At 36.3% G+C, this 27,678-nt stretch overlaps 1 pseudogene; it reads right to left on the bottom strand.

Annotated features, from left to right (window-relative positions):
• On the bottom strand, positions 1–24,069 carry LOC110126645 (large ribosomal subunit protein uL3 pseudogene; annotated as a pseudogene).
• Positions 24,070–27,678: the final 3,609 nt, after the last annotated feature.

Here is a 27,678-nt window from a genome sequence, read left to right as displayed (position 1 = left end):
TTAAGCCCCCTCTTCCTCTGTAATTCTGTCCTTCTTGAGTGGTCCCATGAGTGCTTTCTTGTCCTCCACAGCCTGGAAGCTGTGAAGGCCAAATTTGGAGGTGGGATCAATAGACGTGAAGTCATCTTCTCCAGGACCCACCATTTAGTCTGCATCAGTAAGGACTTGCAGGTGAGCACTTGCTTCTTGGTTCCTATGATGCAGTTTTGAGCATAACAAAGTCATTGGTCATGTCACCATAGCGGACAAAGTCACCCAGGGGGTTGATGTTCTTGTCAGACAGATCATAATCAGTAGAGGCATTATTATTGATCAGTTTGCCCTGCTTGATGAAGTACCCTTGGTTAATCTTGTAGATCTTGTTGATCTTGGTGGTATGATGGTAGCCTTTCTGCCCAATCAGAGCTATAGAGAGGGTTACCCAGGCAGGATAATACAACTCAAAGAAGGCAGCCTTGTGCAGTCTTTGGTGGGTCTTAGAGGGTAGCTTATTGGTGTGCCAACAGCTGGTCACCTCTTGTAGCCTTTGCCCTTGGTCACCCCAATGACATCAATCATCTGATACTGACAAATATTTGATTCTCATGGGCATAGCTCAGTTTTCAGCCACAGTGCTTCTGTTAACCTGATGTCCCTGAGGTAGGCCTTCTGGCATAGAGGAAGCTGGCACATCTGGGTGTGGGAGATGATATGGATGACCTGGCAGTACTTCTTCATGTTGCTGAGGCCTTTGTCCAGCTGCTTCTTGCCATCTATACCCTGCCTCTCTTGCACTATTTGGTGAAGGCCTTAGGTTTATGCCAGTCCCTACAGAAGGGTCTTTTGACCTTGTTGCTAATATGCTCAACGAAGATGTTCTCAATGGTCCAGAGGCCTCTAGGTGTTTCCATGTAGTCCACAATGCCCACAGTCACAATGGGCAGCATCTCCACTATGGTCTGAGCCTCCACAGCTTCCTCCTTGCTCACCTTGGACTCTGGCAGATTCATCTGCCTCACAGTGTGGGTCCTGCCAGCCTTGTAGTTGAGGGGGGCTGTGAGGTTCACAGACTTGCAAGACTCATCTTTGGGGAAGCTCTTCACCTTCCTGTGCTGCCAGCTGCTGCAGTTCCAAGGCAGGAAGCCCCGGGATTGGAGAACTTCCTGGGAGGCATCCTGCCATCCAATGGTGCCAGCTGAGCAACTTTATGTTACTTTGGATTGGCTTCCTCCCAGGGAACTCATATTGATACTCAATAATCTTCACTTTTCATCATATATGGCCATTGCCCACTACTTTAACAAGCTGTTCTCAAATTTATTAAAAATATCACACATGTTTCCAGAATCTACCATTTTGGAAATGGAGCTAATATCTGTCTTTGGTCATAACATCATTCACATTTCCTGTGTTTTTCCAAGAATAATGATAGCGGCCATGAAATAACACCTTCAAATTCATTATTCTGAGAATCAATTTGTCAAGGCTGGAATGCATGGATTCATTCAAAGCAGCAGATAATTTCTTATGAGTTTTCAACTTACTTTGAGCTAAAATCCCTTCTTTCTGATGTTTACTGTTTTCATTTCTGTTTAAAAAAAGAAAAAGCTAGGCTGTAGCAGGTCATAAATCTTCAAAGTGAAAGTACTGGCATGGATGCTACACAGATCTTATTTTGAACTTTGCTTTAAATTAAATTTCAGGTTTCATTGAAGGCAGAGAATTTTAAGAAATCGGATACATTAAAGATAAGCATATTTCACATGTGAATTATCTGCAACTTTAAACATCACAGGACAGTTATGAAAGATATTGAGAGCAGTGAAATAGGATAAGCTGTTTGTTTTGATTGGTTGGAAAATCAGAGAAGAGGCACTAAGAAGATAGTTAAGGGATTAACATTGATTCATTGATCCAGGATACATTGACTAAGTTGGCAAGAGTGATTAAAATGAATTATCTAAGTAAAATTTTTTTCAAATTAAAATTTTTCTTTGAACTTTAGAAAATATACTCATAAACAAAGATTTATACAATTCATGAGAAATTTGTATTGACAAAGAAATAAAATATATGTGAACAAATCAGTTAACAGTGAATGTAACCCTCACCTCCTGACAAACAAAAGTCCACTGACCATAGAAAACACCAGATTTTGATTGACTAACACACAAAGAGCAATTAAGAAAATGTTTTCTCTTAGAGAATTAATTTTATACTTTTTATCCTTTTGACTATTCATTTGCTAAAAATATCCAATATGCTGAAACATTTTCTTCAGTTATTTAGGCACTAACCTTCATAATAATTACTTCTTTCTTCAGTTATGAGCAATATTCATTAATTAAGAATAGAGTGTGCACTAAAATTGACATGTATAAACATGAACTCTGGAAAGGTAGATTCAACCATGGTAATGGAAGCAAGATTTCCTAATAAAAAGTCCTAAAAAATATTTTTGTTTGTTAAAATTTACTATGGATTACATTTTGAGAAGTGTTTTTCCCCTACGTCTGCTTTTCAGTTAATGCACAAGAAATTTATGCAAAGTCTAAGAATTATTATATCATTTATTTCTAAAACTTGTCATGCTTATCTCTAAGTGAATTCAGGATGGCTCAAGATTTATATAAATAAAACTGATAAACAAATTATAGACCATAAAAATGTGGAGAGAGGGAAGTAAATATGCTAAAACCTGTAGTTTAAGATTCAAATAAGTTTCTCCTCGAAGTCTTATGTAATGTCTGTCCCACTCAGAGTTAGTTCTCATACAATGAAAAAATATCAAAATTTTAAAATACTTGCATGTCTAGTGTAATACTAGGCTTATATCAACCAAATAAGATAACTGTGTTAAGTATTTCCTGCTCAAATCCCTTTTGTAAAGATTCTGTTTAGGATAATTTACATTGATTGCATATACTAATTAAATTTATGAGATAATTGCTTAAAAAAAAAAAAAAACTTTTGCCACGGATGAGTCTTAATTTTCCTATCCTTATTATTAAGCTTTTCAAAATGCTTACTCTCTACCTTCTGATCCTTGCATTGCCACTTAATGAAAAGGTTGACAAGGCTAAATCTCTTAGAAAGAGGAGAAGAAAAATGTAACTCCACGAATTCAATATTGAGAATTCAATTTGGAACTTGAGAGAATAATTTGAGAAGGTCTTTGGAAAGAAAACCTGTTAACATTTGAAAAGAATAAAATAAATAAAAACAAACATAGTCCTGAATTTTAAAATTCTATTTATAACAGAAATCCAGAGAATGACCTACAAGCTAGACTGAAAGCTTGCCCTATGACTGTCAGCATTTTAATGGCTTTGAGCTGCCACGTTGTGACAGATTCTCATTGCAGAGCGAACAATAAATACCATCAGTAGGGAAAGTTAAGAAAATCAGAAAACACAAGAAAGTTGCCTGGTTCTGCATGTAAATATTTTTTTATTATTATTTACAAATTGCTTCTATGTAAAAATTTTCAATGTTGTTCATCTTGCAAGAAGCCTCACAGAGCATGTTCTGCACTTAAACTACAGCTGTGACTAGCCTCTCTAAAGAGCCGCTGCTCTGAGCAATCACTAAAAAGTCACTTTCTCGTCTCATGCATCCAACCTGGGCTGGTGATCTGTTTCACCATGAATAATATACATACTGGTGCACTGGGAAGACCCAGAGGGATCAGGTAGAGAGGGAGGTGGGAGGGGGGATCGGGATGGGGAATACATGTAAATCCATGGTTGATTCATGTCAATGTATGACAAAAACCACTACAATATTGTAAAGTAATTAGCCTCCAACTAATAATAAAAAAAAAAGAATTAAAAAAAATAGAACTAAAAAAAAAGTCACTTTCTTCTGGGAAGAAATGTTTTCACGTTCTGCTTTCAAGTCTTTATTTTTAATTCATTTGTTGTAAACTAGATTGTGTGTCAATGGGAAGACATTATGAGATTTTTAGGTGAGCAGGTACAGGATCTAGTTCAGAGTGCCTTCAAGGTGAAGTAAAGTGAAAGTCGCTCAGTCGTGTCTGACTCTTTGCAACCCCATGGACTATACAGTCCACGGAATTCTCCAGGCCAGAATACTGGAGTGGGTAGCCTTTCCCTTCTACAGGGGATCTCCCTAACCTGGGGATTGAACCCAGGTCTTCCGTACTGCAGGCAGACTCTTTACCAGCTGAATCACAAGGGAAGCCCAAGAATAATGGAGTGGGTAGCATATCCCTTCTCCAGTGGGTCTTCCTAACCCAGAAATTAAATCAGGGTCTCCTGCATTGCAGGCAGATTCTTTACCAGCTGAGCTATCAGGGAAGATGCCTTCAAGGTTCTGAGTATTATTAAGGTACTGGGATGTGATAGGCAGAATTCTAAAAATGATCTACAAGATTCCCTGAACAGCAATATGGTAAATGGAATGAATGGATGAATAGAATTATCTTTCTTACTCTAATCTGGTGTTTTGATTTTCATCATTTGGCTTTGTATTATGATTATCTTTCTTTTCCAAGGCCATTAGGCTGACCCTTTTGGAACAAGATACTACCTCAACTTCTGCCAAAATCATCTTTTCTCTGTTACTTTCTTCTTATAGCATAAAATTCTCTGCATCAAAACACAACTCAGCATTTCCTGAATCATCACCCAATACAGATACAGACCATTGCTTCCATTTATTTGGTAATCTATCAATACAATTGGTCTAGTAAAGAAAAGAAAATATGGACAATCAAGCTGGGAAAATAGCAAGGGCAGAAGTCTATTGCCCCTAATGAAGCTCTGTAAGAAATTACAGCTCAGGATGTGAGGACTGGAAGGTTAGACCATGTGAAATTGGCAATTTGGGTAGATTTAAGGAGATACAAGGTCATAAACAGAAGAAAAGTGTTGTTAGCAAGAAGTGGATCATAAGTGGGAGAAAGTGCAGTTGACATTAAAATTAGTGGCAATCTCAGAATGTACAGAATCAGCAACATAAGTAAGTAAAGTTGTATCCAATGCAGAAGTCTGCACAGTGTTCATCTCAGCACCCTCTGCCTGCAGATTTCTGTGCCCCAGTTCCTAACTGAAATATCTAGGTAGTGCGTGCATGCATGCTCAGGCATGTCCAACTCTTTGTGACTTTGCGGACTAGTTGCCCACAGGGCTCCACTGTCCATGGGATGCTCCAGGCATGAATACTGGAATGGGTTGCCATTTTCTCCTGCAGGGGATCTTTCCAGCTCCGGGACTGAACCGGCTCCTCCTGTGTCTCCTGCATTGGCAGGCGGATTCTTTTACCACTGAGCCACCTGAAAAGCCCACATCTATGTAGAAGGAACTTTATAAAATGTAATGTTTGTATTTCCAGGTAAAATTTGAAATCTTTACTGGAGTAAATTAACTTCAATTTAACTTTGTATGGATTTTATTTTTCTTAAAGACAGTAAAAACAGCACAACCATACCTCTTCTTAGAAGAATATATTGCTCATATGTGCTAGAAGATCCTAAGCATTTTTGTCTAAAAGAACTCTCTTTTCAGTTAGGGAAGTTTTAAGTTAAGTAAGGTAAAGCTCCATATGGGAGATTTATTAATACTGATAAAACAATAACTTCTCTAAGGCAACTTTCAATTCTTCAAGCTCCATTGAAGAGTCTGTGAAGAAATATTGCTGTAATACACGAAACAGCTCTCATCTCTCCAACTTAGGACAACTTTTCTAAAGCTCTCAAATGTGGTATGGAAAAAATTACCTAGAATGCCTTTTTATTTTCACTTTCTTCTTTCTTTTTGGGTAAAAATGAAATCCACTGATTTCATAAACTGTTTATTCTATTAAACTTGAATTTTTATTTTGACTTTCTTTAGTTTTTATATCATTGCTTGGTGCTATATTAATTAATGTTTATTACAGAGTATGCCTTAAAAGCAAAGGATGTACTTGGTAATGTAAGTGAAGTTATCATAGGTTTATTTTGTGCTATCTATATAATTGCAAGCTATAGGAAAATAGAGCTTTTGATTTCATATTCAAAGTTATCTAGATTTAACTACCCTCCCTGAGCCCTTGAATTCACATTTGCTTGAAGTTTAAGTAATACAGGAGCTTTTAAGAGTCAAGATGTTAAGTTCCCAGCTCTAACCTTTGTTAATTATGTCACCTTGACCAATTAATTTAATCTTCAAGGATTTCAATTTTTCATCTGCAAATTGGGGATTATATTAATGCTATTCTTAGAGGAGTTTTTGTGAGGTTTAAATGAGATACTGCATGCTGAAAGTGTCACACATGTATAGCTTTTATTAAGGTTGATATAACTCCCCACTATAAAGTGGGGAATTCTAGTAACTGTCTTAAGTTGTTATGAGACAATATTGTAGAATATCTAAACAAGTAATGGGTAATATTAATATTTGAATGCTCCTTTTTATTTTTTTTTCTCTTGTAGATTTTTTTTTCATTTATTTTTATTAGTTGGGAGGCTAATTGCTTTACAATATTGTAGTGGTTTTTGCCATACATTGACATGAATCAGCCATGGATATACATGTGTTCCCCATCCTGATCCCCCCTCCCACCTCCCTCCTTTTTAAAATGATCCTTCTCTCCTAATCCCCAATGCATGCGAATACATACGTTTTTAAACTACAACACCACAAAATGGATCCAGCAGTGCATTTTACCTCCTTAGTAGAATTCTGCTATGGAATGGTAAAGAGTGATAAAAGGCCTTTTAAAGTGAACAGTGCAAAGAAACAGAGGAAAACAACAGAATGGGAAAGACTGGAGATCTTTTCAAGAAAATTGGAGATACCAAGGGAACATTTCACGGAAGGATAGGCGTGATAAAGGACAGAAACAGTGAGAACCTAACAGAAGCAGAAGAGATTAAGAAGAAGTGGCAAGAATACACAGAAGAACTATACAAAAAAGGGCTAATGACTCACAAAACCATGGAAGTATAGTCACTCACCTAGAGTTGGACATCTTGGAGTGTGAAGTCAAGTGGGCTTTAGGAAGCATTATTATGTACAAAGCTATTGGAGGTGAGAGCATTTCAGCTGAGCTATTTAAAATCCTAAAAGATGATGCTGTTAAAGTGCTACATACAATCTGACAGCAAATTTGTAAAACTCAACAGTGGCCATAGGACTGGAAAAGTTTGGTTTTCATTCCAATCCCAAAGAAGGGCAATGCCAGAGAATGTTCAAACTACTGTACAACTGCACTAATTTCACACGCTAGCAAGATAATACTCAAATCCTCCAAGCTAGGCTTCAGCAGTACATTAACAGAGAATTTTCAGATGCACAAGTTGGATTTAGAAAGGCAGAGGAACCAGAGATCAAATAGCCAACAACTGTTGGATCATGGAGAAAGCAAAAGAGTTCCAGAGAAAAATCTTCTTCTGCTCAATTGACTACACTAATGCCTTTGGCTGTGTGGATCACAAGAAACTGTGGAAAATTCTCAAAGAGATGGGAATATCAGACCACCTTACCTGCTTCCAGAGAAACCCGTATGCAGATCAAGAAGCAATAATGAAGAGTAGGTCAAGACTGTATATTGTCACCCTTTTATTTAACTTATTTGCAGAGTGCATCATGTGAAATTCTGGACTGGATGAATCATAAGCTGGAATCAAGATAGCCAGGAAAAATATCAACAACCTCAGATATGCAGATGATACCTCTCTAATGACAGAAAGACAAGAGGAATTTAAGAGCCTCTTGATGATAGTAAAAGAGGAGAGTTTCAAGTTGGCTTGAAACTCAACATTCAGAAAACTAAGATTATGGCATTTGGGCACAGTATTTCATGGCAAATAAAAGGGGAAAAATTGGAAGCAGTGACAGATTTTATTTTTTTAGGCTCCAAGTCAATCTGGATGGTAACTGCAGCCACAAAATTAAAAGATAGTTGCTCCTTAGAAGGAAAGCTATGACAAATCTAGAGAGTATATTAAAAAACAGAGAGAGTTCAGTTCAGTCACTCAGTCATGTCTGACTCTTTGCCATCTCATGGACCACAGCATGCGAGGTTCCCCTGTCCATCACCAAATCCCAGTGCTTGCTCAAACTCGTGTCCATCACGTTAGTGATGCCATCCAACCATCTCATCCTCTGTTGCTCCTTTTCCTCCTGCTTTCAATTTTTCCGAGCATTAAGGTCTTTTCCAATGAGTCAATTCTTCACATCAGGTGGCCAAAATATTGGAGTTTCAGTTTCAGCATCAGTCCTTCCAATGAATATTCAGGACTGATGTCCTTTAGGGTGGACTGGTTTGATCTCCTTGCAGTCCAAGGGACTCTCAAGAGTCTTCTCCAACACCACAGTTCAAAAGCATCAATTCTTCGGTGCTCAGCTTATTTCTTCCTCAAAAGCATCAATTCTTCAGTGATCAGCAAGAATCCCTTAGAAGAAATAAAGTAGCCCTCATAGTCAACAACAGTACTTGGGTGCTATCTCAAAAATGACAGAATGATCTCTGTTTATTTCCAAGGCAAACCATTCAGTATTACAGTAATCCAAATCTATGCCCCAAACAGTAATGCTGAGGAAGCTGAAGTTTAATGGTTCTATGAAGACCTACAAGAACTTCTAGAACTAACATCCTCCACAGATGTCCTTTTTATTATAGGGGGCTGGAATGTAAAAGTAGGAAGTCAAGAGATACCTGGAGTAACAGGCAAATTTGGCCTTGGAGTACAGAATGAAGTAGGGCAATTGCTTAACAGAGTTTTGCCAAGAGAAAGCACTGGTCATAGCAAACACCATCTTCCAATAACACAGGAGAAGATTCTACACATGGATATCACCAGATGGTGAATATTGAAATCAGATTTATTATATTCTTTGCAGCAAAAATGGAGAAGCTGTATATAGTCAGCAAAAACAAGACCAGGAGCGGACTGTGGCTCAGATCACGAACTCCTTTGCTAAGAAAGGTTCATACAGTCAAACCTATGTTCTTGTTGTTTTTTTTTATCCAGTAGTCTTGTATGAGTGTGAGAGTTGGACAGTAAAGAAGTTTGATGGTCCGAAGAATTGATGTTTTCACATTGTGGTGCTGGTGAAGACTCTTGAGAATTGCTTGGACTGCAAGGAGATTAAACCAGGGAATCAACCCTGAATATTCATTGAAAGGACTGATGCTGAAGCTGAAGCTCCAATACTTTGGCCGTATGATTCAAAGAGCCAACTCACTGGAAAAGACTCTAATGCTGGAAATATTGAGGGCAAAAGGAGAAGAAGGTAGCAGAGGATGAGGTGGTTAGATATCATCACCAACTCAATGGACATGAAATTGAGCAGACTCCAGGAGAGAGTGAAGGACAGGGAAGACTGATGTGCTACAGTCCATGGAGTCTCAAAGAACTGGACGTGACTTAATGACTGAACAGCAATAACACAAGAATAAGATGGAATAGCACATGGACAAAGCAGTAGCCTTCTTTGCTTTGTCCTCATCGTAAAAACATGTATCTATTACTTTTAGTGCATAATTGATGAAAACTATAGTGGGAAGTTCTACTTCTATAGTCATTTCCCATTATTTTGTTTTCTTTTAACTCACATAAAATAGTGTTACTCATGGCATAGGATTGTGTCCGATAGTTGCATAGTTGCACTCACATCCCACTTTATGATTTCCACCCTGGATCTCCTAAAGTGGTGCAGATAATTCATTCAGAAGGAATGCTGGAGGTGCTATAAGCAGTCCACCCCTGGGAACTTATTCCCCTAGTGGCAGGAATGTCCTCATGTAGTTTCATCAATGGAGGCTTTCAGGAGATATATGACCAGGCTGCTTATTGCCCTAGGAGCTAAAAAATTCACTTTTGGAGATGTGATCACAAGCACTACCTTCTGATTAGTTTAAAGGGATTGCACCATTTTTCCTGAAGCTAATGAAAGGGGAGGACACAGAGTCTCTAATTTGTGCCCCGTCTTTACAGTGCATAGCAAGGGGAACAAATAACACATATGTAGTTTAAATGCTTACTATTATGATTCAAGTACAGTACTCTATAAACATTTATCACTTCAAAAACCAATTGAAAATGAATATTATCATGTCTCACCTAAAACTTTAAAGCCAATTAAAATTGTTATATTCAAACAATGCCTGGAAATACAAAACTCAACTATTCTTTTAACAAAAGATATAAAAATAGGGTTTACAAAACCTGCTAACTGGCCTTAAAATTGTTGCTTAGAAGAGCATTACAAATGTCCTCTTAGGAGCATATCAGATCATAAGGAAGAGCCTACGGTCAAACAACTCCCACAGTCTGAAATTTATTGACTTTACCAAGTTATGCCCTACTTGTTACACACACGTGCATATATAATTAAGTAGCATGTGTGATATAATAGGCCATGAGACTGTAATCATTTATGTACCACTTTCTCTAAATGTCAGCAGAGCTCTGGCTGATAGTCTTGGATCAATTGATAATTGTAACAGAAGGAGAATGTTGTTAATTAAATAGGCACCATAGCATAATCATTAATAATTAGTTAACTTTGTGGGTTTTAAGTGTCAGACAAATCAGCCATTGGGATCCCCATTAACAATTGTGTCATCTACAGATTACTATCTCTGAACTTCAAATTTCTTCACTTTTAAACTGAGAATAATACCTTTGTGTGGGGTTATTATAAAGTTTAAACAATATTACACAGTAAACGCTTGATAGGTGTTTATTGTTATTTTTATTAATTATAATAGAATTTGGAACCATTCAAATTTTGTTCCACTAAAATTACATTAAGTAACTAAAGCATTTAAAGTGTTGTTTACAAAGGTAGGATAGTTTGGATTCTCTGATTTCAAGTAATATTGAAAATTTGAATTTCTCAGTAGAAAAGGGAAATGTATATTTGATAAAAGAGATTAGAATCTGACTTACAAGTATCAGTATGGATATGTATTGTGAATATATTTTATGTTTATGAAGGAAAACATTTCTTAACTCTGTACACTGGAAAGGTTTAGAGTCAGTTGTCAACTCAGTGGAAATGAGCAACCTAAGTATACATTCTGTGGTTTCTAAGTATTATTTTCCACTATAAAGGGACTAAGGCTCATTAGAAACCTGGCACACAGTATGTACAAGAAATGCATGGATTAATTTATAATGACCAGAATGCAAGCAGGCTATCATAGACTCTATGATTGTATTAAAAATATTCAAGAGAATAACAGAAGCTTCCATTGGCCAAGAATGGGACAAATTGAGCATTAGTAAGCATAGTAAATCTGAAGGATAAAATATATCAAATTATATAAAACCCATGGGACCATGACAATATTAAAAAGAGAAGTGATACTGTTTAATAGTGATTTCACTTATTTTAAAATTGCCAAGTAAAGTATCAAGCACTTTCCTGACTTTTTATATATACTCTTCCATTGGAAATCAAGTAGTAGATGATATTTTTCTCTTTATAGATGTATTCTAGCTAATAAAGGAAAAAGAAATGATGGTACTAGAATATCACCATTTCTCAGCTCTAAAGGATGAATGGATTGAGATATCTATTAGCAATGGCTGCCACTATCACAAAAAAGAGAAATGACCAAATATATCTATACCTTCTGATAAGGGGGCACAACACTGTCATTCAAATACCTTTGCAAAATAATTCCATGAGAAATAAAACTTGGATTTAATCAAATTCTCAATCCAATTTACAGAAAATACAGAGACTTCTGTTGAACATCACTACAGCACCATAGGGAAGTATCAAAAAGGACACAGAGAATGAGACACTTAAAATGAACAACCTGGTTTCTTCAACAAATAAATGGCAAAGTTCAAGAGATAAAGAGATCAAGAGAGAAGAGGGGAAGAGCAGGGCATCTGTAGACTAAAGAGACATAAGAGCTTTATCAACCAATCAAAATGAACAGAACTTATTTGGATTCTGACTTTAAATAACAAACAATGAAAAAGAAAGAATACCATTTATGTGATATTAAGAGATTGGTTAACATTTTTACAAGTGATAATGTTATTGTGCCTGTTTTATTAAAAATGCTAATTATCTTTTGAAATTCCTGTGATATCTTTTCAGATAAAGTGATAAAGAAACACGGTCTTCCTATAGACAATTATTCGGCATGTATTTTTCAGATACTTTTTTCACTTAAATTCATTGTTTTAAATGATAAAAATTTACTAAGCTTTTTAAAATGTGGAACTAGCCTTCAGACCATGTGGCTATACTTGGAACAGCAGGTTGACATGTCGGCTTTAAGGCTCTCCTCAACTCCCCAAGGACACAGACTGTGGCTCATTCACTCTCTATCCTGAGGGCCTGGAGTAATGCTGTTATAGTTGGTGCCAAGGAAATATTTGTTTGAACTTGTGCTGAACTCAGCTGTGTACTAATCATATTATCACAAATAATAAATATTCTTCTATATGAGTGAAATACACACTAAGCTTTTTAAATAGATAAATAAATAGCATTTTATAATAAATAATAGTAAAATAACATACAACAATTATATAAAAATACATAACAAATATAATAAATAAACAAAATATATTTATTTTATAATAAATATAATAAATAATATATATTTATAATAAATTAAATGAATAAATATTTTACTTATTTTTGTAAAATAAAGTAAAAAATAAATTAAATTGAAAGTATAATAAAGTAAAAATTTACTAAGCTTTTAAAAATGTGGAACTAGCCTTCAGACCATGCAGCTGTACTTGGAACAGGTTGACATGTCTGCTTTAAGCCTTTCCTCAGCTCCCCAAGGACAGGACTATGGCTCATTAACTCTCTATCCTGAGTGCTTAGAATAATGCTGTTATAGTTGGCACTGAAGAAATATTTGTTTGAACTTGTGCTCAACTCAGCTGGGTACTAATCATATTATGACAAATAATAAATATTCTTCCATAGGAGTGAAACACACACTAAACTTTCCCATGTATTTGGTCACAGGACAAGATGCTTTACAAAAGCAAACATATAAGTTTTCCTACAAGAAAATTTATTTCAATTGTGTTGAATTAGACTTAATTTCTTGCTGTGTATTTTTCAGGACAAGAAAAGAAAATGGGAAAAAGATGCACTTAATACTTGCTATGTGCTGTGCTTCTTGTGTGTAACTATCATTTAATCCTCACAGGAGTGGTTGGTGACGTTTTAAACATTTTACAGTGGAGGAAGCAGTGGACTGGGGAGGGGGTATCGGTGAGCTCAACAGACTTTTAAACTTATCGCAGGAGTATTAAGTAGATTCATACCAATTTGTCTGATTCCATACCTATATATGCTTCTTGCAACTAGAATAAACCTCTTGGAATAGGGAAGTAGGCGACTATTCTCCTTATGGCAGTCAAAAGGATCCATTAACTGTTTTTCATGTTGTATTAGACATCTACACATGATATAGAACCCAGAAAAACTTGGGTTATGTTTCAAAGGAAACCTCTCCACAGAGAAGTTGAAGGTGATTCTATATTCAGGTAATTTATAGTCATTGTGGACCAGGGTATTATCTTTTCTAATGCATTTTTAAAAATTACAAAGACAAAATTAGGAAAATGTATATAAGGCCCTTTATGAATATAAGAAAGTCATCATACTGATTCTTAAGGTCAATTGTGTCATAAATGAGTTGAAAATGTGATCTTACCAAGAAGCCTATATTTAAAAGCCATATTTCTGATAAATAATTAACCTATTCATAACACAGTCAGCTCTATCATTTGGACACAGTTCTCTAGCCAATCATTGCATCACTTATTAATTTAACTAACTTGTACTTTGCCTTGTCTGCAAAGAGCTTGGAGTACATTTATGAAATTCTGCAGTATTCACTCTATGGCAGATAAAATAGTTTGTGGTGTTACCTTCCTGAGGCAATGTTGATTGTTATAAAGATGTATCTATATTAAATTATTTTATAAGAGATAGTCTATGGTATATCTAAGGGTTTTATCTATGTATATATTTGTTCTTTGTCCATTTCTCTATGGCCCCATTAAGAAATACAATATGATTACAGCATGTTCCCCATTTTGGTGTCTTTACACAAAGAAATTCCCTAGTTTACTTTTAAAGCAATTAACAGCAACATTGTTAGTCGCTGAATGTCTCAACTTGAGCCAAAAAATATAGTTCATAGTGCAATAAAAGCAATATTCTTAATTTAAATCTGAGGTCCCTGAGGCAGTGTGTTATTGTTATCATTTCTGGATACAACTTTCAAAGCTATATATATATATATTTTTTTTTTTTCTCAAGCATTATTCCTTGGGCATATATTAAAAGATCTGATTTTCATAAACAAAACTCTCCTACATTATGGTTCAAATAAGATGACATGCTGTGAAAAGTTTCATAATGAATAATTTATAATCTCAAGGGTCAATTACACCTTTAGAAAAGTTTCTATAGCTCAATCTGTGGAGTGAGGCAGAATTTTAGGAAATGCCATACCAATTTGTCAAAGGAAACAAGGTCTAAAAACTGGAGAGAAACAAGCCAGTCTGAAATGTGACTTGCCTAATGTTAAATTATGTTAAGCATTAATTAGAAAGATAAACTGCTAGCCGTATGTTGCTGTTTTTGCTGTTTAGTCACTAAGTTGTGTCCCACCCTTTGTGACCCCATGAACTGCACACCAGGCTTCCCTGCCCTTCACCATCTCCCAGAGTTTGCTCAAACTCATGTCCATTGAGTCGGTGATGCCATCCAACCATCTCGTCTTTTGTTGACCCCTTCTCCTCTTGCTTTCAATCTTTCCCAGCATCAGGGTCTCTTCCAATGACTCAGCTCTTCTCATCAGGTTGCCAAAATATTGGAGCTTCAGCATCAATACTTGAGATGAATATTCAGGACTGATTTCCTTTAGGATGGACTGGTTTGATTTCCCTGCTGTCCAAGGGACTCTCAAGAGTCTTCTCCAGCACCACAGTTTGAAAGCATCAGCCTTTTGGCACTCAGCATTCTTTATGGTCCATCTCACTGGAAAAAACAAAGCTTTGATTATGAAAAGGCTTAATAGTTTGGACTTGTTTAAATTCAATTAACAAATGTGAGTTTTCTATATAAATTTGTATTTTTTTTAAAAACCAAATAACTTTCTTCACAAAGCTGATATACCCAAGTATCACACCGTGGGGGCTTCCCTGGTGGCTCAGATGGGGGAATCTGCCTGCAATGCAGGAGACTCAGGTTCAGTCCCTGGATTGGGAGGATCCCCTGGAGAAGGGAGTGGCTCCATGCTCCAGTATTCTTGCCTGGAGAATCCCATGGAGAGCAGACCCTGGTGGGCTACAGTCCATGGTGTCACAAACAGTCAGGCACAACTGAAGGGCCTAACACCTTACTTTGTTTTGTCACAAAATGATCACTCTCAAGGTCAGAACCACAATGTCTACATTTGTGGGACAGTAACATCTACAGAGATTTTTTTTTGGAAACAATTCCAACAAAGTGACTCTCTGGGAAGATTTGGCTGACATCCATGTCTATGTTTTGGTGCTCCAGAGAAATTTGGTATCAAAAGCATCCTAGAATTCCTTGTGCTACTGCTTTTAATTTATGCAGCAAAGCAGATTTTGTATTTTAAACAGCTTGAGCCAAAATTCCTCCTGAGGAGAGGACTGTCTTTGGCTATGAGCACATCTTGGCTAGGTTTTGAAATTGTGAACACAATATTAACAAAAAGCATGATCTAAAGAAAGATAGCACTAAAAGAAGTAACTAAATACTCTGCATAACAGGTTAAAAGAACAACATGGTGAGCAACATGTTGGAACATGGGGAACAGCTTGGGGGAACGACATATGAGCAGAGCAGAGTAGATGAAGGTAAGGTGGTGAGAGAGGGAGGAGGAAATAAACTGCATGACAAAGGGTTAGAGCCTGCAGGGAAACAGAGTAAGGAAGAAACCCTATGCAGGGTGTGTGCAGACATTTTTGGAGCAGGGAAGTCTTCTTTTCTGGGAAACAACTTAGTCTTTCTCTGCTGACCAAAATTTTTAGTGAAATTTGCTACATGTACACATTTTTGATTCAGAGTTATGTTAAGAGGATGCTGTCAGAGCAGTTGCCAGGATGATTCAGAGATGAGAGGAGTGATTCATATACAAAAAGAAATTCATTTATACCTGCAGAAAATATTGAGTTATCTGTCAAGCACTTTTCTAAATTTGGAAGATGTAGTAGTGACTAAAATCAATGGAAGTCTCTGCCCTTAAGAGGAGATTATATTCTAGTGCAAAGACAGAAAATAAATACAATTATCAATTAGTAAGCTATCTGCTAAGGCTATGAATAAAAATAAAATAGCACATATACTTTGAGCTGGAAAAGAGGGGGATACATGTTTAAATTATGTACGAGGAATCTCAGAGAAGGTGAAGTTTGAGCAAAGGTTTAAAGAGTATAAGAGTAAGCCACACTAATGGTGAGTGAGAACATTTCAGGCAAGGAGAACAATTGTGGTCTGTTAGGATGTATTCCTGGGACAGCAAAAAATCAGTGTGGTTGGGGTGGAGGGAGTGAGATGAGGTCAGAGCAATAATGAGGCCAGATAGTGCAACAGCGTTTCTAAGCTACTGTTAAGAGCTTGGGCTTTTACTCTGAGTGAAACAGGATGCTAGCAAAATGAAAACTACCCTTTTTAGTTGTCCCACCGTCTTTGGATATTCTGTTGTGTTATGTTTGTTAGTCTTTGCTCTTTGCTCTTTTCTTTTCTGAATCGTATTGATACAACCTCTAGCTCAGAGTTTCCTCAGCCGTGTCTGGTTTGCTAATGAACCCACCAAAAGTATCCTTCATTTCTGTTACAGTATCTTTTTTATCTCTAGCATTTCTTTTTGATTCTTGAGATTTCCATTTCTCTATTTACACTATTAATAAAAATCTGATCCTGTGTGCTGTCTACTTCATCCATTAGAGCCCTTACCAAATTAATCGTAACTGTTTTAAATTCCCAGTCTAATTCCATGTCTGGTTCTGATGCTTGCTCTGTCTCTTCAAGCTGTATTTTTTGCCTTTCATATGCCTTGTAATTTTGTTGATAGTCTGACATGATGTACTGGCCCACTATAATTGATCTTCAGTAGTGTTGTGGTGAGGAGCAGGGGTAGGAGACCTATGATTAGGTATCAGTCTTTCGGTGAGCCTGTGCCTTTGGAATGTGAAATTCACGTGTTTCTGTTTTTTCCTCTTCCCCTCTTAGGTGTAGCAGAATGGCGAGAGTGGACTGGAGCTGAATATTTTCCTTTTCCCATATGAAAGACTAGAATCAGCTGCAGTTGAGTATTTCCCTTGCCCAGTGTCAGTCCAACAGACTAATATAGTTAAAATGATATTATGGTTAACTAGTTACCCTGAGGTCAAACCTTGTTAAGAAGAGTGTTCTGACGGTTTTAAAATGGTTACTTTTCTTCTCTTCCTATTAGAAGCACAATGGAATTTTTCTATAATGTTTCTGTGGCACCTGATCAAACTCCTGTAGGCAAAGCTCACAATATTGTGGGGTTCCCCTCAAGACTGGGTCCCTCTGGAGTTTCAACTCTCAGCTTTGCCTACACTGAGCCTCCAGCAAATCATCAATTATAGTTCAGGCTTTTCTACTCAGGCACTAGCTTGCACTGTGGTTTCTACTGGCAAGCCTGTGTTTCTGTAAGCTAGGACTCTCTGTATTTTCTCCCATATAAACTATAGAATTTTTTTTCTATATCTGTGAAAAATGTTATTGACATTTTGAAAGAAATTGCATCGCCTCTTTGCTTTTGCTCATTTGTAGATTGCTCTTGTAGAATGGACATTTTAAAAATATTAATTTTTTCAATCCATAAACATGGATCATCTTTTCATTTATTTGTCTTCTTCAATTTCTTTCATCAGTTTTATTGTTTTCATGTGCAGATCTCCGAAATCATCCCCAAGAAAAAGAATTGCAAAAGGCAAAATATTTGTCTGTGGAGGCCTTACAAATAGCTGAGAAGTTAAAATGAGCAAAAGCAATAGAGAAAGGGAAACATATACTCAACTTGAATGCAGAGTTCCAGAGAATAGCAAGGAGAGATAAGAAAACCTTCCTCAGTGAACAATGCAAAGAAATAAAGGAAAACAATAGAATGGGAAAGACTAGAGATCTCTAAGAAAATTGGAGTTACCAAGGGAACAATTCATACAAAGATAGGCACAATAAAGGACAAAAAGAGTAAGGACCTAACAGAAGCAGATGAAATTAAGAAAAAGGTGTCAAGAATACACAGAAAAAATGCACAGAAAATCTCTTAATGACTGAGTTAACCATGATGATGTGGTCACTCACCTAGAGCCAGACATCTGGAGTGTAAAGTCAAGTGGGCCTTAGGAAGCATTACTATGAACAAAGCTAGTGGAGGTGATGGGATTCCAGTGGAGTTATTTCACATCTTAAAAGATGATGCCATTAAAGTGCTGCACTCATTATGACAACAAATTTGGAAAACTCAGCCGTGGCCACAGGACCAGAAAAGGTCAGGTTTCATTACAATCCCAAAGAAAAGCAATGTCAAAGAATGCTCAAATTACCCTACAATTGCACTCATTTCACATGCCAGCAAGATTATGCTCAAAATCCTTCAAACAAGGCTTCAGCAGCACATGAACCAAGAACTTTCAGATGTACAAGCTAGATTTAGAAAAGGCAGAGGAACCAGAGATCAAATTGTCAACATCTGTTGGGTCATAGAAAAAGCAAGGAAATTCCAAAATATAAATCTACTTCTTTTTCACTGACTATGCTAAAGCCTTTGATTGTGTGCATCAAAACAAACTGTGGAATATTCTTAAAGAGATGGGGTTGCTAAACCACCTAACCTCCTCCAGAGAAACCTGTATGCAGGACAAGAAGCAACAGTTAGAACTGTACATGGAACAATGGACTGGCTCAAAATTGGGAAAGGAGTATGTCAAGGCTGTATATTGTCACCCTGCTTGTTTAATTTATATAACTTTTGTGTGGAGTACATGAAAAATGCTGGGCTAGAAAGAATTTCCAGGCTAGAAAATGCCTTGGAAGAATAGCTATGTCAAATCTAGACAGCATTTTAAAAAGCAGAGACATCACTTTGCCAAGAAATGTCCTTATAGTCAAAGCTATGTTTTTTTTTGTAGTCATGTATAGATGTGAAAGTTGGACCATAAACAAGGCTGAGTGCTGAAAAATTGACACTTTTGAACTATAGTGCTGGAGAAGACTCTTGAGAGTCCCTTGGACAGCAAGATCAAATCAGTCAATCCTAAAGGAAATGAACCCTGACTATTGGAGATGGTTGGATGGCATCACCACTCAATGGACGTGAGTTTGTGCAAACTCCAGGAGTTGGTGATGGACAAGGAGGCCTAGCGTGCTGCAGTCCCTGGGATTGCAGAGTCAAACATGACTGAGTGACTGAATTAAACTGCTTCATTGGAAAGACTGATGCTGAAACTGAAGCTCCAATACTTTGGCCACCTGATGCGAAGAGCTGACTCATTAGAAAAATCCTGATGCTGGGAAAAATTGAGGGCAAGAGGAGAAGGGGTGACAGAGGATGAAAGGCTTAGATGGCAACACTGACTCAATGGACATGAGTTTGAGCAAACTCAAGTAGATAGTGAAGAACAGGGAAGGCTGGTGTGCTGTATTCCATGAGGACTCTAAGAATTGAACTCAACTTAGTGACTGAACAACAGATCTCTCGCGTTTTGGTTTATTCCTAGGTACTTTATTCTTCTGCTGCTATTGTTATGGTATTATCTACAACAATTATGATGTTTGTCTTAGATATATTTATAGAAGTGAGATCTGTGTATATATTTATAGAAGTGAGATCTGTGTATATTCTGAATTTATTGGATAAAGGTTTGAGAAAGAGAGGACTCAACATAACCATAAATCTCTCTAAGATTTGTACTTCTAGAAAGTAGGCAGTTTGAATTGTCATTAGGTGAGATGTGGAAGAAAGATGTAAAGATGGAAGTTTGAGGGAGAAACTTATGAATAGAGTCTTGGGCATGTTAACTTTAATGTAACTATTTGGTATTCAAGTGGAGATGTCAAGTACACATTGGATAAATGAGTCTGGAGTTCAGGGAAAGGAATGAGATAAAGATATAATTTTGGGAACTTGGATATGCATATGATATTCAAAGTTTTGAGAATATGTAAGATCCCAAGGGAGTGTAAATACAGGAAAAAATGCAGGGTAATTCAAGGTTAAGAGATCACAAATTTTGTAAAATCAAAAAGAATGAGAAATAGATACAACAATTTATGACTTTGAGAAAGAAAAGCCTGACAAGAATATTGGAATTCAAGAAAATGAAAATGTGAGGATTGAGCCAAATTTCATACAGATTATGACTTTATTTTATCTCTTGACCTTATGAGAATACTACATGAATTAATTGCTAGAGTTTCTTTCTACCTTAACCATTTGAATTCAACACCAGTGGGATAAATACAAGTTTGTTTGTTTGTTTTTTGCATTAGTTCAGTTCAGTTCAGCCTCTCAGTCATGTCCAACTCTTTCGACCCCATGGACTGCAGCATGCCAGGCCTCCCTGTCCATCAACAACTCCTGGAGTTTACTCAAACTCATGTCTATCGAGTCACTGATACCATCCAACCATCTCATCCTCTGTCATCCCCTTCTCCTCCCACCTTCAATCTTTCCCAGCATCAGGGTCTTTTCAAATGAGTAAGCTCTTCGCATCAGGTGACCAAAGTATGGGAGTTTCAGCTTCAGCATCAGTCCTTCCAATGAATATTCAGGACTGATTTCCTTTAGGGTGGACTGGTTGGATCTCCTTGCAGTCCAAGGGACTCTTCAAGAGTCTTCTCCAACACCACAGTTCAAAAGCATCAATTCTTTGGCGCTCAGCTTTCTTTATAGTCCAACTCTCGTATACATACATGACTACTGAAAAAACCATAGCTTTGACTAGACAGACCTTTGTTGGCAAAGTGATGTCTCTGCTTTTTAATATGCTGTTTAGGTTGGTCATAACTTTTCTTCCAAGGAGCAAGCATCTTTTAATTTCATTACTAATTTGCCTTAGTAGTCCTGCCTAAAATGCAGGGTCTTATGGATTTTTTGAAGGCAGCAGTGGTAAAATCCATAAATGCCAATTCCCTAGAATTTGTGAGCAAGTTTTTTTACCTCATCAAAATAGCCAATGATGTAATTTACTCAGGAATGTAGAGAACATACCTTGCTCTTGATATGGGTTAGAGATAGATAATTTCACTGACTTGTTGCTATATCAACTTCAGAGTCAGATGACAAGGAATTAGGGGGTCCAGGCAAGTTATTTTATACAATAAATGAGCTCTACTAGATGCTACAGTTCCAGAGAGTGCTGAGGTACCACTGATTAAATTAAAGTTTATCGTTAATATTTTAGTATTTACTCAAAAGTTTACAATTTATGATTCTTAGGGGGGAAAGAAATACATGTGCTTTCTATAGCTTGAGTGGATTTATCAATAATACCACTATTATTTAGCTCTGACAATTATAGAATTTTAAGCAAATTTTTGTTTTATTTATTTTAATTTACCTATAGGACCGTGTCACTCTTTACTGTGAAAAAGATGAAATAATATATTTTGGAATGAGACAAGTCTCTGGACAAAATATACAACATAAAAAAAAAGGGGTTTAGTGTTTAGGGATCAATATTCTTCTGTTAGGCAGAGAAATAAGTTAAAACTATCGTGGGGTGGTCATAACTTCATTGAATAAAATCAGTGCTTTTGTTCACCAGACATTCTCAACCTCAAAAAGCACTCAAATTTCCCTCTAATTGCCCAAAGGAAGTCTAGGAACATGACCAATATTATTTTCCAATACTGTGAAATTAAAAAAAACATTTTTTGCTGTTTTTTATTTCCTTAGTGTGTTACATCTATTTGGCTTGTGAAAACACTATCTTGTGTAGATTTTAGCTTGAAATAGTTTTCTACTAACATACCTTGACATATTTTCAATATACATATTTTCTTTGATCGCTTAAATTTGTTCAAGAAACGTATCAAGAAGATTGGTCAGATGGAAATCTCATTGAAATATCCATTGGATTTTATTTAATTCATTTTCCCTTTGCAGGTTACTGGAATGATTGCATAAGATATGGATCAGAGGGTTGAGGTTACGCTCTGAAGAATTAAAATATCCTTATAAAGATACTCAAATTGTGACAAATCAAGGTAGTTGACTACAAGTCAGTGCTTTTAGAGAGAAATTAATGTCACTTACAGGCCAGTTTGAAGACTGCAAGAGGCTATGTCAATCTTTTAAAACTCTATTTCCAGTTATTTGGCACCTACTATACCATCAGTAAGTAATTACAGATGAATGAACAAATAAAATACAATGACACCAAATCCAAGGAACAGTAAATGAAGACTCTATGGAATTTGGAGACAAGAATCAAAGCCATACATAAAATCAAATCAGAAAGTGTATTGGGGACAGCCATGGAGACCACAGGGGGATCCATGGTTTGATTTAGTGGTCCATATATATTGTGTCAGATGTGCTTAAAGGAAGAAGGCTGATGTAAATAAACTGCTACTTGTTTTCTACACTCTTTTTCTCCTGTCATGCAAAGTCTTTTTCAATACAGAGATAATTTGAAGTAAGTGTTTGGTATGCTTATGCTATTACCAGATATATTAGCATTATAAGTTGACAACAAAATACTAAAATATAAATGCCACTGTGAATGAAAAAAATATACTCCTTTGAAGAATTACAAATTTTGTATGTTTTTTTTTTAAGTTTTTATTATGAAATAATTTCAGCCTTACAGAAAAGTTGCAAAATTATTACAAAGAATTCTCATATACACTTCACCCAGATTACCCAAATATTTTACCATAGTTTCTTTCTATCTCAGATATACCATTCCCTTACCTGTAAATATGTAATACTCCAATATATTTAAGTTAACCATACTACAGTTATCAAAACCAGGAAATTAACAAAGACATAATACTGTTATCACAGACCTTATTTAAGTTTGACCAACTGCCTTCCTATTGTCCTTAATAACAAAAGATTGTGTGTGTGTTTTTTTTTTCCTGACATAGAATCTAATCTTGATCATACTTGGCATTTATTTGGCATATCTGGCATACTTGGCATAATATATTTGAAAACTATAGAAAAATCAGAATTACACAAGAATCTACACAATCAAGGGAACAATGAGAAGGCTGCCAATGAGTCATGGGCCAGGGCTCTATTCATCATCTGACCCATTCCTCACACATTTCTGTTCTACCTACAGCAGCATTAACTTAAGCCTGTATCCAACGATGCTCAAAAGGTCAGGTTTCCCCTCCTTCTCCAGGGCGTGGCTACTGGAGGTTAAAGTCATAGGTCCTTTGGGGGGAATCACTACTGCCTGCTCTTGCTGTAGTTTTGTAGGTTCTTTTTTCACTGGGATGCCACCAGGTTTTCAGCTGTTTCGTTCTGGGTTTAAGGACTTCTTAGTGCTGGGGATTGGATAGGGGTCTGTGGCTTTCTGCAGGGAAGCTGACCTCAGCTTTCTGCCCAATTATTCTGAATTTCTTTTCATTCTATGTATTAAAAAGTGCCCATGCTGGTCCTTATCTATCTGTTCCTAAGAATGTCCTTTTCTATTAACTGTCTCCATACATCTCTGTGAGTAAGCCTTGCAGCTACCATGCTGATCTGGACCATTATAATTACACCCACTTTGCTTCTGACATCTAAGTGTTGCCACCTGGCCTCTGTTTTCCTAGCATCTTATCATACCCACTGTTACTAGAGGGTGCAGTTTGTGATAGTTTCGCCCATTGTTGGTACTGCTTACATAGCTAAGCTATCCCAAGGCTCTAAATCACACTGGCAGCCCTCTCCTCAGCATTCCTTATCAGCTTTGTAAATGGAATGGAATGTACCCTGGGACCTACTGAGAAATGAGTTAACTAATTCTTTTTGACTTTGTTTTTTTACCTTATAAAGCAAACTTATTTTTAAAGGGATCACTTTCTGAGCCTGTTGATCTTTTTCTTCATAGTCTGCTATTGGCACTTCCGCCATCTGTACTTTTACTTGTTCTGAGCTTCCAAGCACCATTCCAACAGCATACTAGAATCCTCTCCTGAAGCTCTTGCTAGAATATTAAATCCTGTGTCACAATGTAGGCAAAACTCAGGGATATTGACAGTTTTGTTCCATATCACCACAATAAAGCAAAAATTGCAACAAAGTGAGTCACATGAATTTTTTGGTTTCCTGGTGTGTATAAAAGTTATGTTTATAATATGATGCAGTCTATTAAGTGCAATACCATTATGTCTAAAATTATTTTTTTACATATCTTTGTTAAAAAGTATTTTTTCTAAAAGATGCTAACCATCATTTGACAATGCAGGGTTGCCACAAACCTTCAATTTGTAAAAAAAAAAAAAAAAAAAATCAGTATTTGTAACGTGCAGTAAAATAAAGTGCAATAAAATGAGGCACACCTGTGGTGCTCCCATATTAACAAAAATCTTCCTTATCTAGGTATATATTTTAACTTCCATGAGCCAGGTCTCTCAGAATTCACTCTTTGATATACTATCTTGGTTCCTGCCAGTATATTAACTAGGAATGGAAGTTCATGTACTTATATTCACTCTTATCCCTTAGTAGACCCAGGTAATGCTGAGATTTGACCTTTATTTTGGGTCTAGTAGCTAGGAGGGGAGATGGAAGCACCCTGAGAAAGGCAAGCATTGTGCTATATGGCAACTGTCTAATTGAGGCTTCTGTGTCATCTTTCAGCAAAAGACAAGGGCTTCATTTTCCAACAAGGGGCAGTGGGAAGTGCGATCAAGATAACAGAATAGGAAGACCTTGAACTTGTCTCCTCCCACAAATACGTTAAAACTGCAGCCACATATAGAGCAACTTTCTCTGAAAATGACCAAAAGACTTACAGAATGGCTCTTCTACAACAAAGAATACACCATCCAGACAGAAAAAAACAATAAAGATACAGAAAATACAGAACATACAATAAGGAAGCAGTGTATAAAATGGCATATGATACCAGATGTACTTAAGAGGTATCTACAGAATGTGCCTGTGTGCGTGCTAAGTTGCTTCAATTGTGTCTGACTCTGTGAGACCCTATGGACTGTAGCCTGCCAGCCTCCTCTGTCCATGGGATTCTCCGGGCAAGAATACTGAAGTAGGTTGCCATATCCTCCTCCAAGGGATCTTCCTGACCCAGGGATTGAACCTGCATCTCTTACACCTCTTGAATTGGGTTCTTCACCAGTGGTGCCACCTGGGAAGCCCATCTATAGAACATTCCTTTCAAAAATAGCAGAATACATATTCTATTCTACTGCACAATAAACATTCTCCAGAACAGATCACATCCAAGACCACAAAACAAGTTTCAATAATTTTAAGATTGAAATCACATTGAACATCTTTTCTAACTACATGGTATGAAATATAATTCAAACACAGGAAATAAATGAAAAAATCCAAACACCTGGAGACTAAACAACGTGCTACCAAAAATCAACTGATCAACAAAGAAATCAAGAGGAAGACAAAAATGACTTGAAGTCAATGGAAATAGACATATAACTTTGCAAAATCTATGAAACATATCAAAAGCAGTTTTAAGAGGGAAGTTTACAGTGATATAGGCCTACTTCAAGAACATGAAAAAAATCTCAAATAAAATTAACTTTCACCCTATAGAAATTAGAAAACAACAAACAAATCTCAAAATAAGAAGAAAGAGGAAAATAATAAAGATCAGATTAGAAATAAAAAATAGAAACACCAATAAAATGGACAACCAAGAAAAAAAAAATGGACAAATTCTTAAAAATGTATACTCTGCAAAGACTGAAACAAAAACAAATATACAATGTGAATGGACCAATTACCAGTATCAGACAAACAAAACAAAACAAAACTCCCAACAAACAAAATTTCAGGACCAGATGGCTATACAGAGGCATTCTATCACAACTTTTAAAGAAGAGTTAATGCTTATATTTCTCCAACTACTCCAGAAATGTGACGAGGAAGGGACACTTCCAAACTCATTTTATAAGGTCAGCCTGATATTAATACCAAAGATTCTACAAAAACAAAACAACAACAACAACAACAAACAAAAACTAACAGGTCAGTATTACTGGTGTATGTAAATGCAAACCTCCTCAATAACTCCTCAACAATATTAGTAAAACAAATTCACTCACATATAAAAAGGACCATATATCACGATCAAATGGGATTTATTCCAGGTTTGCAAGAATGTCAATATTAGGAAATCAATGTGATACACCACATTATGAAAATGAAGCATAAAAGTCACCTTATCATTTCAATAGAGGCAGAAAAAGCTCTTGACAAAATTTAAATGCATTCATGATAAAAACCCTTAACAAAATTTGTATAGTGGGAACATATAACGTAGTAAATGCCATTTATGATAAACTCACAGCTAACATAATACTCAATGATGAAAAATGAATGCTTTTCCTCTAAGATAAGAAGCAAAACAAGGATGTGAACTCTCACTAATTTTATTTAACATGATATTGGGAGTCCTAGCCATAGTAAGCAGATGATTAAAATTAAAAAAAAAATTAAATGCATCCAAACTTGAAGAGAAAAAATAAAACAGTAACTATTTGCGGATGACACAATATTATTTACTGAAAACCCTAAAGACACTAACAAAAACTATTAGAACTAATAAATATTGTAAAGTTATAAAATATAAAATTAATATATAGAAATAAGCTGCATTTCTATACTCTAAAAATGAACTACCTGAAAGAAAAATCAAGAAAACAATTCAATTTGCAGTCAAACCAAAAATAATAAAATGCCTTGGAATAAATTTAACCAAGTAGGTAGAAGACACATACTCTGAAAACTATAAGACTGAAGGAAACTGAAGATGATACAAAGGGATTAAAATATATTCTATATTCAAAGAATTGATTAATTAATATTGCTAAAGTATCCACACCACTCAAATAATCTACAAATTTAATGCAATCCCTATCAAAATACAGCATTTTTTCACAAAACTAGAACTAAAATTCATATGGAAACACAAATTACCCTGAATAGCCAAAGAAATTTTGAGAAAAAAAGAATAAAACCTGACATATCACAGTCCCTGACTTAAAACTATATACAAAGTTACAGTAATAAAATATGTGGTACTGGCACATGTAATGGACACTAGGTCAATGGAACAGAATAAAGAGCTAAGAAATAAACCCTCACACATATGGTCAATTAATCTAGGACAAAAGAGGCAAGAATATAAAAGAGGGAAAAGACAGTTTCCTCAATAAGTGGTATCTTGAAAACTGGACAATTCAGTTTAGTTGCTCAGTCGTGTCTGACCTTTTGTGACCTCATGGATTGCGGCATGCCAGGTTTCCCTGTTCATCACCAACTCCCAAAGCATGCTCAAATTCATGTCCATCGAGTTGGTGATGCCATCCAACCATCTCATCCTCTGTTGTCCCCTTCTCCTCCTGCCATCAATCTTTCCCATCATCAGGGTACTTTCCAAAGAGTCAGTTCTTCTCATCAGGTGGCCAAAGTATTGGAGTTTCAGCTTCAGCACAAGCCCTTCTAATGAATATTCAGGATTGGTTTCCTTTAGAA

The sequence above is a fragment of the Odocoileus virginianus genome, chromosome 17, assembly GCF_023699985.2.
Source record: "Odocoileus virginianus isolate 20LAN1187 ecotype Illinois chromosome 17, Ovbor_1.2, whole genome shotgun sequence".
Classification (NCBI taxonomy): domain Eukaryota; kingdom Metazoa; phylum Chordata; class Mammalia; order Artiodactyla; family Cervidae; genus Odocoileus; species Odocoileus virginianus.
This window is presented reverse-complemented; position numbering and strand designations above follow the sequence as displayed.